The sequence below is a fragment of the Monomorium pharaonis genome, chromosome 1 (genome assembly GCF_013373865.1).
Source record: "Monomorium pharaonis isolate MP-MQ-018 chromosome 1, ASM1337386v2, whole genome shotgun sequence".
NCBI lineage: Eukaryota > Metazoa > Arthropoda > Insecta > Hymenoptera > Formicidae > Monomorium > Monomorium pharaonis.
In genome coordinates, this window is record NC_050467.1 from 40658945 (window position 1) to 40673191 (window position 14247).

The 14247-nt window shown below is 41.3% G+C and overlaps 1 protein-coding gene and 1 long non-coding RNA gene across 5 annotated transcripts in view; one reads left to right on the plus strand and one right to left on the minus strand.

The window, feature by feature from the left end:
• LOC118646360 overlaps positions 1-14247 on the minus strand; it is a 179341-nt gene that overhangs the window by 124019 nt on the left and 41075 nt on the right. The gene's annotated exons all lie outside the window — the stretch shown is intronic.
• LOC105837447 overlaps positions 1-14247 on the plus strand; it is a 220657-nt gene that overhangs the window by 112642 nt on the left and 93768 nt on the right. For all 4 annotated transcript variants that reach the window (XM_036288060.1, XM_036288098.1, XM_036288011.1 and 1 more), the window contains one exon: positions 13763-13802. The gene's annotated coding sequence lies outside the window, so the exon portion shown is untranslated. The remainder of the gene's footprint in view (positions 1-13762; positions 13803-14247) is intronic.

Consider the following 14247-nt stretch of genomic DNA (forward strand, 5'->3'; position numbering starts at 1 on the left):
GATTATTTTTTAACTAGCAGAAACGCGCGGATTTAGCTTGAGCAAAATCTCTATTAAAATCTTGGCTTGAACTTCTGTCATTAGAAGTAAGGCGGTCCTTAAGCAAGCCGCAATTCACTTTTCTTTCGTTAGAGAAGCGATTTTTGTCCGAAATATCGCGGGCTCTCCGCGTGGCTAAAGCCTAACAAGACATTATACGTTTCGAGATAAGGCGGTGGGTTTGCTTATGCAGAAAGGGGGAGGGGGGGGCTGGCTAACCCAACAGCTTCATCACAGGAGGTGGTGATAAACGAGCCGGCCCGGGCCGGCTATACGTAACCCGACCGCGCTTCTATGCGTCCTGTTCGGGGGCCGAGACGTGGCCTCGTATCGGGCCGACGGACGGCGACGGTTAGCACGGCGGCCAAACGATGGCCAAGCAACATCAGCAAAACCAACCGGCGCGTCGACGAGCTGGAGAGAGGGCCCTCCTCGGGCTTCCACTCGATTCAGCCTCCCTTGCCGCATTCGGCCGCGTGCACACCATTGCGCGCCGCGGTGGATTGCATGTTGCGACGTGCGCGCTCGAACGCGCCGAATGATGGATCATCGGACCGACTGAATATTCCGGAATGGGCATTTTATCGTTATCGGGAGCGGGATAGAATAGTCTTGCTACCGCGCGATAAAGCACGATCGCCGGGCGTTCACCTGTTTCCTCCCGCATTTCCTTCCAACTTTCTTTTGTGCTCCCCGGGTCGTCTCTCTCTCTCTCTCTCTCTCGGATCGCACCCGTAGATTTTAGAATGGCTCGCATTATTCCGCTTGCAAACCGCATTTTCGTCTTGAATAGAAATCCATACGCGAAACTTAAGCCCGCGTCTTACGAGCTTTTATTCGGATCCCGTTCCATCTGCTGCTGCACAGATCACTCAATCGAGAAATATCTTATTACGCCCGCAGAAGCTTGATGAATTATTGCGTTTGTGAGGATTTGCCGTTTTCTCACACTTATCATAACGGGAAAATTATATTAAGTTACGGAGAATATCGAGAAAAAAAACCAAACTTTTGAAGTTTCGAGAAAAATATAATTTTTATGATGGTTATCATGAAACTCTCTTTATCTGTATTCGCTGTTTAATATTTAGTACTATTTACGGTGTAAATGATGGAGTAATATTAAACGGATAACGTGCAATCCACGTCAAAGAATTTGTGCAGGATAGTTAGCGTTTTCGCGAAAATGCAAAGACAGACGGGCGCCCCGCGCGTCTTGTGGCTTCGCGTACGAGGCCACGTATATATGTATGTACTACAGACATGAAGCGCATTGCACGTGTCAGTTCAAATTTGCGAAACGTGGATGCTACTCACGATGGTGAATTCGGAGGTAAAGAACGTATATTCACACAGTTCGTCCCGGGGAATATTTCGCGGAATAAAATTGCCCTGTAACGCTCTAGAATCGTATCATTTCGCAAAAACGGCCGTGATGTATGTAAATGTGGTAGCAAGTGGAAATTTGAATCACAGGTTAATCCGAATACCTTGAATGCATGTCTTGCGGTCAATGTGCGTATTTACGTTCGCGCGGATTTCTTATTTCCCCGACATATCGATTCGAGTTTCTTTAATTTATCGCGCGATGCGTATGAAAACGTGTCTCTATACTCTAATTTCGTATATTAATTAATTTTGGTTCACGTTACTGCTGTTACGTGTCGTAGGATCGTATGAAGGCCTTTCTGCTGTCACACCTCAATTAGAAAAGGCTTATTACAAGATAATGAGAATACGTTTCAACGTTATCCATGATAAAGCGTTTCTTTTACACACGATACACGGCTGCTACTGAATGCTTTAGTTAATTCGTGCCGTGCGCAGCCTTGCAACTCAACTTACTCAACTTGCCGATGTATTTCATTGCGTATCGTGTAAACATCGCGCGACTTGCATATTAAAGAAAGTCGAGTCGCTCGTAGCTAAAGCCCATGCGCGACATCATTAGTAACTTAATATTACTAGTTTCGCAGGACCGCTCCTTTTAAGCCTTCCTGTGTACACGTTCTGCCAACGCATGCATATTCCCGTTAGCTCGTCGCGTCGTGCACAGGCACTTACGTAAAACCGGCGCTATCGTGCCGGCACCTATGTAACGCTCAAAGGCGCATTTGCGCAACATTCTCTTTGAAGCGGCCGCGAAACTTTTCGCATTACAACGTTAAACGCGGTAAAACAGTAGATCGAATTGCGATTGATAATGGCCGGCACTAATTACAGTAATCCGTGACCGCACTTCCGATTCCGCAACGTAAAATAGAGAGAACGAAACAAGATACTTGCGTAAGATAATCACCGGTCGCGTAATAAGATCTAAAACCAATTTTTTTACTAAATTACTACGTACAATGATATTTTATACTTGTTGTTTTAATTCTCCGTAGGCTGACCTGGGTCATATTGATTCAGACGACTTTTCCCATTTTGCTGATTCTGCCTTCAGATATATTATAAAAAAAAAACAAGATCTGTTTCGGATCATACAATTGTACAATCGTATTTTTAAATATAGAAAAATATAGATTTTTTATTTTTTTTATTTTTAGGCACTAGGTTTTTTTATATTCTAGGAAATCTATAAATTATACAACTGTCTATTAATAACTCAGGTTGTCTGATTAAGTAGTGAAAGTCTGTAAAAGATTAAATTAATTTAAAAAATTATTAAATAAAGTAAAATTATAGAATAATTTGATATGAACCCTGTAAATTAATCCTTTCATGTTTAATTTTTTCTATATAATTAATATCTATTATATATCTTATTAAAGGTTTGCAGAATTACTGATCGTTAATCTCATTGATCAAAATTTTAAAATTTAAAACGATTCAATAAGATGAAATATAAAACTAAATTTATTATACACGGAAGGTATTTTCTCTTAAAAATTATCCTAAAAATCGTGGTAATTATGGGACAACGTAAACCTTGAAGAATTTTACTATACTTCTGACAAAATTTACTAAAACTTTGCCCAGGTTTATTAAAATTTTAGTAAATTTTAGTAAATTTTGTTAAAAGTATGGTAAAATTCTTCAAGGTTTACGTTGTCTCACAATTACCACAATTTTCAGGGTAATTTTCAAGAGAAAATTCTCTCCATGTACGAATACTTGATGAGGTATACAAATCAAAGCACGAAACTCACAAGGGTGTTGAATTTTTTGTGAAGTTTTATCATTTATTTTTTAAATGAGCTGAAAAAGAAAATTCTATTTTTATTTTGATGAGTTTTATGAATATAAATTTTTTAAGAATCCGAACATATATATGTCCCACCACGACGGATTAAAATAAGAAGATTAAAAATAAAGTATTTGTGCCTTGTAGATAATAAGTTTTAATACGGTCCTGTAATGCGGACCGCACGCTTGCCAGACTAATGCGCAACAGTTTTGAGAAATTCTTCACACCGAACGTAAAAATGTCGCGGCTGAGCATCCGACGAACGTACCAATCTGACGGCGATTGATGCGAACGCGGATCCCGTTTATCGTTTATCGCGCGCATTTCGGCGTCAAGTTCCAGTCCAAGTTTAACTGCTTGCTCGAGCACCGTGCTCGCGTAGAATATGAATTTGAGTCCTCTATCGTAAACGAGCCTCGAACTTTAGGTGGTTTAGGTACCTACCCCTTTGAGGGATACTTACGCCGCAACTTCCCTCTGTCGCTCAAAGGCCGTACGAGGCAGCTCGCGATTTCAAGTATTCATCGAGAGTTCACCGACCTTCGAAATATCCCGCGGCAGCGGGTAATCAGCTTCTTTTATTTAGACTGTTCTGTAATCCGCCTCTTCTCTCTCTCTTGCACGCGCGCTCCGCAAAAGACATTTCGGTCGTATTTCCTTCCGGGCTTGCCGTTTTCATTCGTTTGCGCGTCGTCTATTCGCCTTTATTCTAACTACGCTTATCCAACTAGGACTGGCGCCCTACAAAAATCGTTGAAGCGAAGAGCGTGAAATTTGAATATCCTCTAACGACGGTCTCTTAGGAAAATGCGAAGATACATCGAGGCGCAACTTTCTCCGAATAATTTCCTTTCCTTTAATTTACGCACGTTTATAGATCTCTTTTTTAAATTACACGATATACGTGAGTTACTTGTCATGCTCTAAATCTATCTGTCTCTTTTAATTATCTCTCATTATTTTCTTTAATTACCTCAATTAGTTCATGTATTACGTATCGAGAAAATTGTGAGGTATAGCGTGTTACTATAGTATCTCGTAACAAATCTAATCTCACCGGGAGCGATAACATCAATAATTCTGTCTTTTCTCATTGCTGCTATTTTTCTTGCCTGATTCGCGTTTCTTTATTCCTTCTTTTCTCGCGCGAACAATAAAAATTACGCATCAACCACCTATCATGAAAGAAAAACGGCTTGGCTTGACGCCAGATGCATCTTCGCGATTCTGGGGCAAATCAAATATTTTTCTCCCCATTGCATTCTCCGTAGTTTTAAAAATATGCATTTAACAAGAAAATGCTATAATAACAAGTTTCAGATATAATATTCTTATTACTGCATGAGAAAATTTCTTGTGAAAATTAGCCGTCCTTTCTCTCTTGCACTCGAATGATTGAAAATAAATATTGAATTTTACAATCCGGTCTATTTACCTTTGATATGATTTTGACTTTTCATTTATTTGTTTCATGGATACAGTGCGAAATTAAATGTTGCTTTGTAAGTATAAATTTCAATTAAGTTAAATTTTGCACAAGGTTCGGAAAAGGTTGAAACTTAATGACTTTAATAAATAATCTAATTGTAAAATAATCACATACGTCAGATTTTTCTATCGAATTTCCAAAGAGATGAACCGGCGATAATAAATGTCTTATAAAAGCTCTATAAAAATACTTGCGATGGTACATCTTAATCAAATAAGCAAATAAGTGCGACGGCCAGACGTTAGAAGTCGTTGGCCAGACTGCAGTTTGCGAATTGATGTTCTTTCCAAGGTTGGCGATCTCAGATAAATGTATAAATATTGATGCTCCGCAACCGGGCCGAAGTTGGACGAAAGTTTTATATACACACACACACACCAAAGAAGCGGACAGAGAAGCTACACGGTCCCGTCGCGGAAGAACTTTGGGTGAAATATCCTTCCATGCAAAGTGTAGAGACATAAATTGCATCGAGGCTCCTGTACTACCGAAGATACGGCGAGCAAAGTCAATTCCGACATTGGCGTACACGCAGTGCCATCAGAGCGATTGCATTATGAGGAACTATTCGAAAACGGAATTTCTAAGGCGCGTGTTAGATTAGTGCCAAGGAAAGATACGAACGTTTCGCGGAATTCCCTGATTAAATTTCGTAGGAAATGAATCGAATCATTTATTTATCATTACATTTTGAATCTTTCATTATTTATAATGTAATATTCATAGCGTCTTTCCAAGAATAATTTATTGGACTGGAAAAGTGTTATAATAAATACACGAGAAATTATATTTTCGTGAGAATTATATTTATAAAACAAAAATTAGCCTGTAAAATAATCAACGTTAATTTGCATTGAAAAAAAACTTCAATTTGCTAATTTAGTTTATTAATTTTTTGCAATAAGCAATAGTAATTTTTCTGGATCGCACGTTCTTATTATACTGTCTGTACGAAAGGAAAAATTGCGCAGATTCCAATAGTACTGCTTCGCGAGAAATGACGGGTATCGTACGGACCTTACGGTCGGTATTTCTGCGAAACAACCCTCTTGTGCAATATTACTAAAACAAACGCAACCTCGCGGAAATTGTTTCCAAAAACGGTGCACAATGTATTTTGTATGATATCACCCTTCTTTCAGTCTTATTTCCACAAAAATTGAAATATTTAACCTTCTCATAACCACTTTCATTATTTTCATATATAGTAGTTTACATTATTAAAGAATTTCATATAATATCGGTTACACAATGAAACTATTTGACTGTAGAAAGATATTAATATTGTATTTAATGTTTGTTAGTTAATGCGACATAAGATTTTCATACATTTTATATTTTTATTAACGAAATATATTCATAATCTAGATCTTCGCAAATAATCTAATTATTATCTTAAATCGCTTGTTAAAATGGACGGATGAAATGGTATATCTGCGGGCTGTGCACATATTAAACTTATGTACTGCAGTAATGTAGGATTAATTAATGAAAATCTTTTCATTACGGGACTTGATTATCCATCTAATTAATTTATCTTTGAATTAATGACGTTCTCCGTTATCTATTTTCGTATCCCGTAGATACGTCCTGATTACTTCAGCCGAAGCAAATATTCTCACTCTCAACTCATTTAATTCTCTACACCAGAAACGAGATTTTCCACAACGAACTTTTTGCACGGGCAATCTTGTTTGCAATTGGCTTCTGTAAACACCGCATAAAAAAATTGCGCGAAGTATCTTTGCTGGCTTGTCGTGCACTCGTGTCCAAGCTTCCAGCATTTCTAATTCACGAGTTTAAGGGGTTACCACGTAGGCAATACGTAGCAACTTCGTGTCTGCAGTCTCGTGTACTCGAAAATAGAATCGTCGGCTAAATCCGTTATTCGAGAAATTTCACCCTGGGGGGGGGGAGGGTTTCACACTTTTACTCTTTCCACCGTACCGTATCGGCATCGTTAACTAGAGATGGACGCGAATGGCTATGGAACATTACGCACAATTTTCAGCTAGCTTTTACATAGTGAAATGCAGATTTAATTCTGTTTCTTCGGCGAAAAATATTAACAGGTTTATACAATTTTTTTCAATTTTCACGTCTTCAAAGTTTATTGTCTTTGAATATCCACTGTTAGCTTAAACGGGAAATTATCCTAGTAAAATTTAACTCTATTTTGAGGCATCGTTAGAGTTCTGAATTTATAAAGCTTAAAAGCTTATGCAGGTAATTTGTGTATTCGAAGGCGTGACGTTTGAATTTATCTCGTTACTCAAACAGTGAGGAAGAGATACAGTGTGGAAGAGCGAAAGGGTGACAGAACGCGCGCGCGAAAGAGAGAGAGATACGGGTGAGAACCTATGCACACAAGGCGGTCCGTGCAAAGGTCCAAACACGTACTCTACAGGGTAAATGTTTAATACAAGCCTGCGGAGCAAGATGTAAAGTGGTACCTGGGGAATGCACCTGGACTTTGGAAGAGAATCTAGTGCGTTTCGCACATGTAACCGTCTCTCCATTTATTTATGTTTGATAGCTACACCCGCCCTTAACAACGCAGTGATATCGCGGGGATCACTTTTGTGGTTCTAGTTATCACTATCAAAACCGGGAGGAGTTAGCAAAACAGAAAGAAATTGGAAAAGGTACAATCGTTTTTCTTCTTAAGGAAGTAATAAACCAATTATCAGCTCGGCGCATTAACTGCCAAGCGTGAGGCTAAAGTTGGTTGTTGGTGTTAGAGGGCTTCTTTCGCTTGTGAAACTATTCACGTTTCTAACGCTCGCTTTTACACATCACGAACTCGTCTCGCAGCCGTAACTCTTCAAGCGTTCCATCGGCAGAAACGACGAACTCGTGAAAGTCCCGCGACGTACCATTAATTGGCGTTCAACTATCGGCGTAACATTCTCTTCGTAACGATCCCTCTTCTTCCGTCACAAAAGACTCACGTTTTCCCTTAACGACGAAGTAAGTCCTGACCCCGTAACGCGGGAAAATGTTCCCATCGGAGCATACAAAGCAGCGGCCCCGCATCACGCCCGTATTTATCTCGAAGAAGCGTCAAATACCGAGTCGCGGTTTCGACATTTTATTAAGGAATGAAAGCCTGTAAGTGTACCTCTGGTACAGCATTAGAGGGACCCGCTAATATTACGCACATCCCGCTCGAAGAAACTGTGCAATTCAAGACACTTCAGACACACGTACGTTCTACATCATTTTCGTTCTCTTAATAGCGACCGCGATCGCGCGCTACGCTTCATCATCCGCCAACTGCTACCTTTGGTGATATTCACATACTGTTTGCCTTGAAGTTCGGCCTCTACTCTCCTTTGATTAAGCATTTCGGTGCGGGAGATAGAGCGAGAGAGTCAAGAATTGCCTGCCTGCTGGCGCGGGTGAATTCGCGGGCTTGGAAAGTAGGTGGAGTACCGTAGGAAACGAACCGAGTAATCGTGCGAGCTCGCCTTGCTCGTTTTAGTCAGCTCCTTGTGCCGCGCGGACGATGGAACATACACGGAAAGATTGGATATCTCGGCATTTTCTCGGACCCCGGGATCAATGCTACGAATCGAGAACCTCCTCCGCGAGCTGCTCGACTTCGTATTGTTCCGGCGACACGCATTTGCTCTTTAAAACATCTATATATTCCACACGTCGCGGCATGTGTATCCATTCCGCGAGATAATGATAAATTGATAGTACGGACAGTAACGTGACACAAGAGAGTGCCTTCGCGAGGCAACCTTTTGCACAACGGTTGCGACTTATCCTTGGAATAAAGGATAAGTATCGCTATAATATTACATTGTGCCAATATTACGTTTTTCTCGTTTCTTTTTTCGCTTCTACTCCTCCTATTTCCGTTTAATTTGCTCACCGGTGAGAGGCGAAGCTGATATAGGATGAAGAATAAATACCGTGTAAAATAAATCAAGCACGAAGAGCATGCAAATTGTCCTGTCAATGCTGCGCAAAGTATAAAAAAAGAACCGGTAATACTGGATTTATCTGAGTCTTTCTTTTGAAGTCTGCGTCACACAGTCGCGGTTATTCTCGTTATTCCGATCGAGAATTCAGAGCGGGATTCAAATCAAATCATTTATACGCGCGTCGCACTGTATCAGTCCACGTGATAATTCGATTTAAGTGACTTCCGTTATATCCGGATACCTGGCTTCTCACCTCTTTGCACGCGCGCGCGTTTGCGCTGGTTACAGCTCAATTATTTCACCGCAACCTCTGACTGCTCGAGCGTTAAGCGAATTTACGCGCACATACAGAGAGACAGGAGCGTAATGATGAAGTGGTGCTATGTGATCTCGAGAGTGTTATATGACTTTATGAGCTAATCGTACTCGGCCTGATCGATTATCTAATACAGTTAAAATTATCGTCGCCCGCGTGTGCAAGTGTTCTCTTTCGCATTGGATTTAAGCGCGATGTACAAACTTGTCGAGCGAGATGACGATGAACTAACACGCGCGATACGTCACGATAAACCGACAAACTCAAAGTTTACCGTCACGGTTAAATTTTTAATGACATTAAAAGGCAGCTTCTGCTGTATGTGTCTGTGCGTGCGACCTGTGCGTGTGTATGTGTCTTAGCAATAAAACCGAAGAAACCTCAACACGGCCCGTTATATGTAACGTATTCATGAAAATTCAATGGGCTGTAACAACGTGGGTGTACAGTAATAAAGCTGGGTTGTGTAACGACACTGCCATTAAATGGCATTGCGGTCGTGAATACTGCGCCACGATACGGGCCCAGGCTCTATTATTCGAATTAAATTATTGCAGCCGGGCTCCCTTCCCCCCTCTTCCCCCCGATGTAAGAAAACGCATGATTACTTCTCCATAATTACGTCATAAAGGATGACACCCTCCCATGCTGTGTCACGGTAGATTCATACATGATTGCGAGATTGCGAAACCGTAGCGAGGTTTTGCAAGTTAATGACATTCCCGTGTAATCGATTACTCAGCATATCGCGGGGCGTTTAATCAGGTGCGGTGACTCAACGATCCGCGGTGAAAATTATTAATCTCTTTACATGAGGGCTTTACTTATCGTAGACTTCAGCTTTAAACACTGATATCGTTGATTAAATATCAGCCACATTACAAGTAGTTATTTACACACGCAAACCTCGAAGCATATGTGGATCGGAAATTAACAAAGAAATTTCTCTATTTTTGCATTTAAAATCAATCTTCTTCAAGCTAACATTTATATTTTATTTTATAACTTTATATTAAAAAAAAAATATTTTACTCTTGAATACGGTTAACAGTCATTGTTTCAAAAGGTTGATTGAGAAATGACATTTTTCATTTCACACAAATCAAGACCTGATATTGTAGCGGAAATTTGTCGACTTACTCGAGCTAATAGAGAGGGGGCACGAGATTTTCGTGTAACCGTTAATTAAGATATCAATCTGCGCGCTGCAGAATATAGGCCGGCAATAGTAGGGCGTCCGACAGATACGATCTGCCGGGGAAACTCGGCCGCATCTCTTCAAAGACGTCGTGCTGCAGAGCGCTGCAAAACGAAAGACATCGATTCGCCGTGGCGGGCGCATACATGCACCACTGCAATTCCGGTGGAGAGCGAGCCTAGACGAGCAGGCAACGGCGGGGGATGGAGGCGGGGAAAGAGGGGGGGAGGGGGATAATAAATATCGCTTTGCAATCCGTAGTTCCGAGAGACTGTAACAGACTACATTGTGCAAACTATTCGCGCAGGCGTGTCGGGGCGGACGCCGGCGTGATCGACATTCCGTGTGCCCGAGACGAAATTGGGCCCCCGCGGCCCGTCGGCCCTCAGGCAGCAGGTAGACGGTCCACGAGTATTTCTGCGAATGCATCTGCGATTACTGCACCTCTGGCACTGCGAACCGCAGGATTCCGCATTCGCGGACTCCTTATTACATTCGGCATTCTCGACGTAACGACCGTTACCAGCGTGCCGTCGTCGGCCGTCGTCGCAAGCGGGCTTGCGCGTTTGCCGTGCGGAGGTGACCGCGAGACGGGCGGACGGCGAGACGAGCGACTTTTCCCGAAATAGCATACTTCCGCCGGAGCGTCGTCCCGCTTACTCACAGAAGAAGCTTATCGCGCCCGGATAGAGGGTGGAGAGAGAAGTTACTTTTGCATATTCTTGCGCCGCGACAAGAGAGAACTGCGGTAATGCACGGGAATAGAGAATGAGCGTCGTAAATCTTACCGCCCCCTCCCGGGTGACTTTTCGGGCTTTTATTTCTTAATCTGAAAAGTGAGCGCTCATGTATATTGCATAATCTTCTTTTGTTCGATTTCGCGATTCTGGCAAAAGTATCGATACACCCTTTTGTAAACGTGCGCCTCTTAAACCGCGCGTTTTCCTCTTCCAGCAGCTTGTTCCGATGTAATTTATCTTTGCCGTGATTATATCTGGATTGTATCCCCCCCTCCCCCATTGTTGTCGGGATCTAGACTACGTTGATTTATTCCGAACGACTCTCTGGCATACGATCGGTTACGTAACGTAAATTAGTTTAAATTGTATAGACGTCTATTGTCGATCCGATTTTACGCGGTCTCTCACGGCGGCGTTTCCTTCTTTCTCATGTTTGAGAAAAAAGCTCGTTTATATGCCATAATTTTGCGTAAGGAGAATCGCGATCTAGTACTCTCTGAATATGCAAGTATTCGTCCTCGTCGTAGAGATAATTAACTATTCTACTTGCGACGTTGGAGTATTTCGATCCCTTCTTGGCTACAAACTTCATTCCTTGTAATATATATATGTACATATATATATATATATATAATGACATTTGAATTCTGAATATAATTACGTAACTTCCACCATCTATCTGTAAACCATCGCGATTGACGATCAGGATGTGGCTCCCGCAAACTCAGTCTGATTACGTAGACAATAGCTACTTGATTCTGTCCAACGTGCCTATATCGAATCGTAACTTTTCTCTAACAGATCTAAGAGTTATTACACGCGACGCGCAACCCTTATTGCGGTCAACGAAGGAAATGTACGTGACGGAATATGTACCGTCGGGCTTATGTTCTTCCTGGCTGGCGGAGACAGAGTGTCGCACACGAGAACACTAATCCTAAAATACACGTGTCACCGTTGTCTGTCATTTACGGAAAACGCGCACACGCAAGCGGACGGATTTTGAAAATGCGAGGGAAGCACGCGATAGAGCACGTTTTCCGTATCGCGGCGTTGGTTCGCGGCTCTAAGCAACATTTCTCTCCCGAAACTGCCTAGAATCTCTACAAAATTTTCGCCAACGCGGTGGCGAACTCGCGCGATAATGGATGGCGTCGCAATTTCTCACGACTATTGCCACGGAGGCGGATTAATTTACGTTTCTCGCGCCCATTCGTTCCATTTGAGCGAATTATCAAGCGGAGGTACGAAAATTCCCATTACAAGCAATTATCCCCTTTTGCCCACCTTTTTTTCTCTCTCTCTCTCCCTCCCTCCCTCCCTCCCTCTCCTTCACGTTTTTGCAAAGTTCATGAAACTGGTGCGTGCTGTACTCGGTCACTCGTTCACCAAATTAATGCTCCATTATGTAAAACGGCGAATTTCCACACGCCGCCGCTGGTACACGGCTTTCGCAATTACGCAAAGTACACCGCGTATCAACTGGATATTCCTCGCTGTTATAAAACGCCATTTCGGGTGTTGGCACGTTCATTCTGAAATACAGATTTTAAAATTTGCATGGTCGTGCATGCAAAGCCGCCGGGGTAGGAAGCGTGGAACTCGCTATTTAAGTCCAGCCTATTTTCGCGCACGCATACGATGAACGAATAATGTACGAACGGTCAGCAGGTACCCCCAGATTCTCGCAAAACCCGATTATACCCGAAGAATTCTGCTTTTCTCACTCTCAATAATATATCAGGCGCTTTAACGATAAGAATACGTATATTGTGAAAAACATATTAAAAATTTTATACATTTACGAAATATAATATAATTTATTTTGCAGAAATTGTTATCCAAATAAAATGAAAATTTTATCTCCAGCAAAAAATCAGTTAATAAGAATAATGAGATATTTCACAAAAATGTTTGTTATTCCCACAGGAACTCATTACGATCAATTATTTTTATAATTATTAAATATCGATGAGAATATGAGCCATAAATAATATTTGCTTCTGAACATTTTAGCATTTTGCCATCTCCGCGAGAATTTGTGTAAATACTCTGAAAATTTAGCTATTCCCTTCGTAATTATTTAAGCAAAATAAAAGTGGCGCAGACAATTATTTCGACTGTATTGATGCTTCATTAATACAGATTGAACGTATTTTGTATCACAAGTAAGAAACTTCGGTGCTCTTTATTACGGGAAACGCCAGACCGCTGAGGCGACGGATGAGGGTAATTAAGGAAACCGTTAACTGCAAAATCCGATTTATCTGCGACGATTGGCTTCGAAGTTCGGCTACGAAGCAAATGTTCCCCCGAGTTTCAATCAGCTCTCCTTAAAACTAGTATTTTGCAGCCCTAAGACGTTTTGAATGCGATTATAATAAATTCTTGACTGAAAGTCGCCAAAGTACCCCAAATCCTCTTTCGATGATAATAGTCAGAAGAAAGTGGGAAGAAGGAAAAAATAGTTTTTTTTTTTTCATCATAGTACACTATAGATTACTATGTCACGGTAGCTTGCATTTCAGAGGCATTGAAAGTGCGATTTGCATGCAAAACGAAATGCGTTTTTTCTCATATTTACGAGGGGATGGTACTTCAATATTCCTTCCTGAAATATCCGATATTCCGCTAATATTCACCTTTTTTTTGGCTAACGATTATGAAAGCTTTACACGTAAGCTTGATGAGAGCGAATCGACAAAGGCATTGTAGAGTGCTTGGCATTTATACGTGTGAATGTATAAAAAAAAAAAGATATAATACAAAACTGTTGTTTCTCATAATTACAATATATTTTGTATATAAAACAAATCGTTTTTGCTCTCTAACGTTATTTTTCTTCTGAATTGCAGGCTGATTGTCTGAGCCATGTTGGAACGGATCTACAAACAGGTACGCTAAAGTTTCACTCGAACTTATTAGAATGTTTCAAAATGTTTCTCTTGTCGTATGAAATCTACGACGATATATGTTAAAACACCGGTTTACCGCACCGTTGTATTATACAATACCGGAAGCATTGCCGACAATATGCCGCAATATGCACACGTCGCTTACTTTTCGATTTCCGTTGAAAAAAAAAATTGAAATGCAATTCTCCTTTATGACGTTATATGCTCGTATTGTCGTCAATGTAAACCGCTCAACGTGACGGGCCCTATTTGTCCCGGGAATATTTTCGTTGTTTGGCAAAATGTAATTTCCTTGCGGCGAGGGCTACGGCGGCGCCTCGGAAAAGGAACGAAAAAAAAAGCGAAATATCGAATGCGAATAATTCAAATGTCATTTCTCAGTCGGATTTGTCGGTTCGGTGCCCGCATGCTGCCAGACAATATAT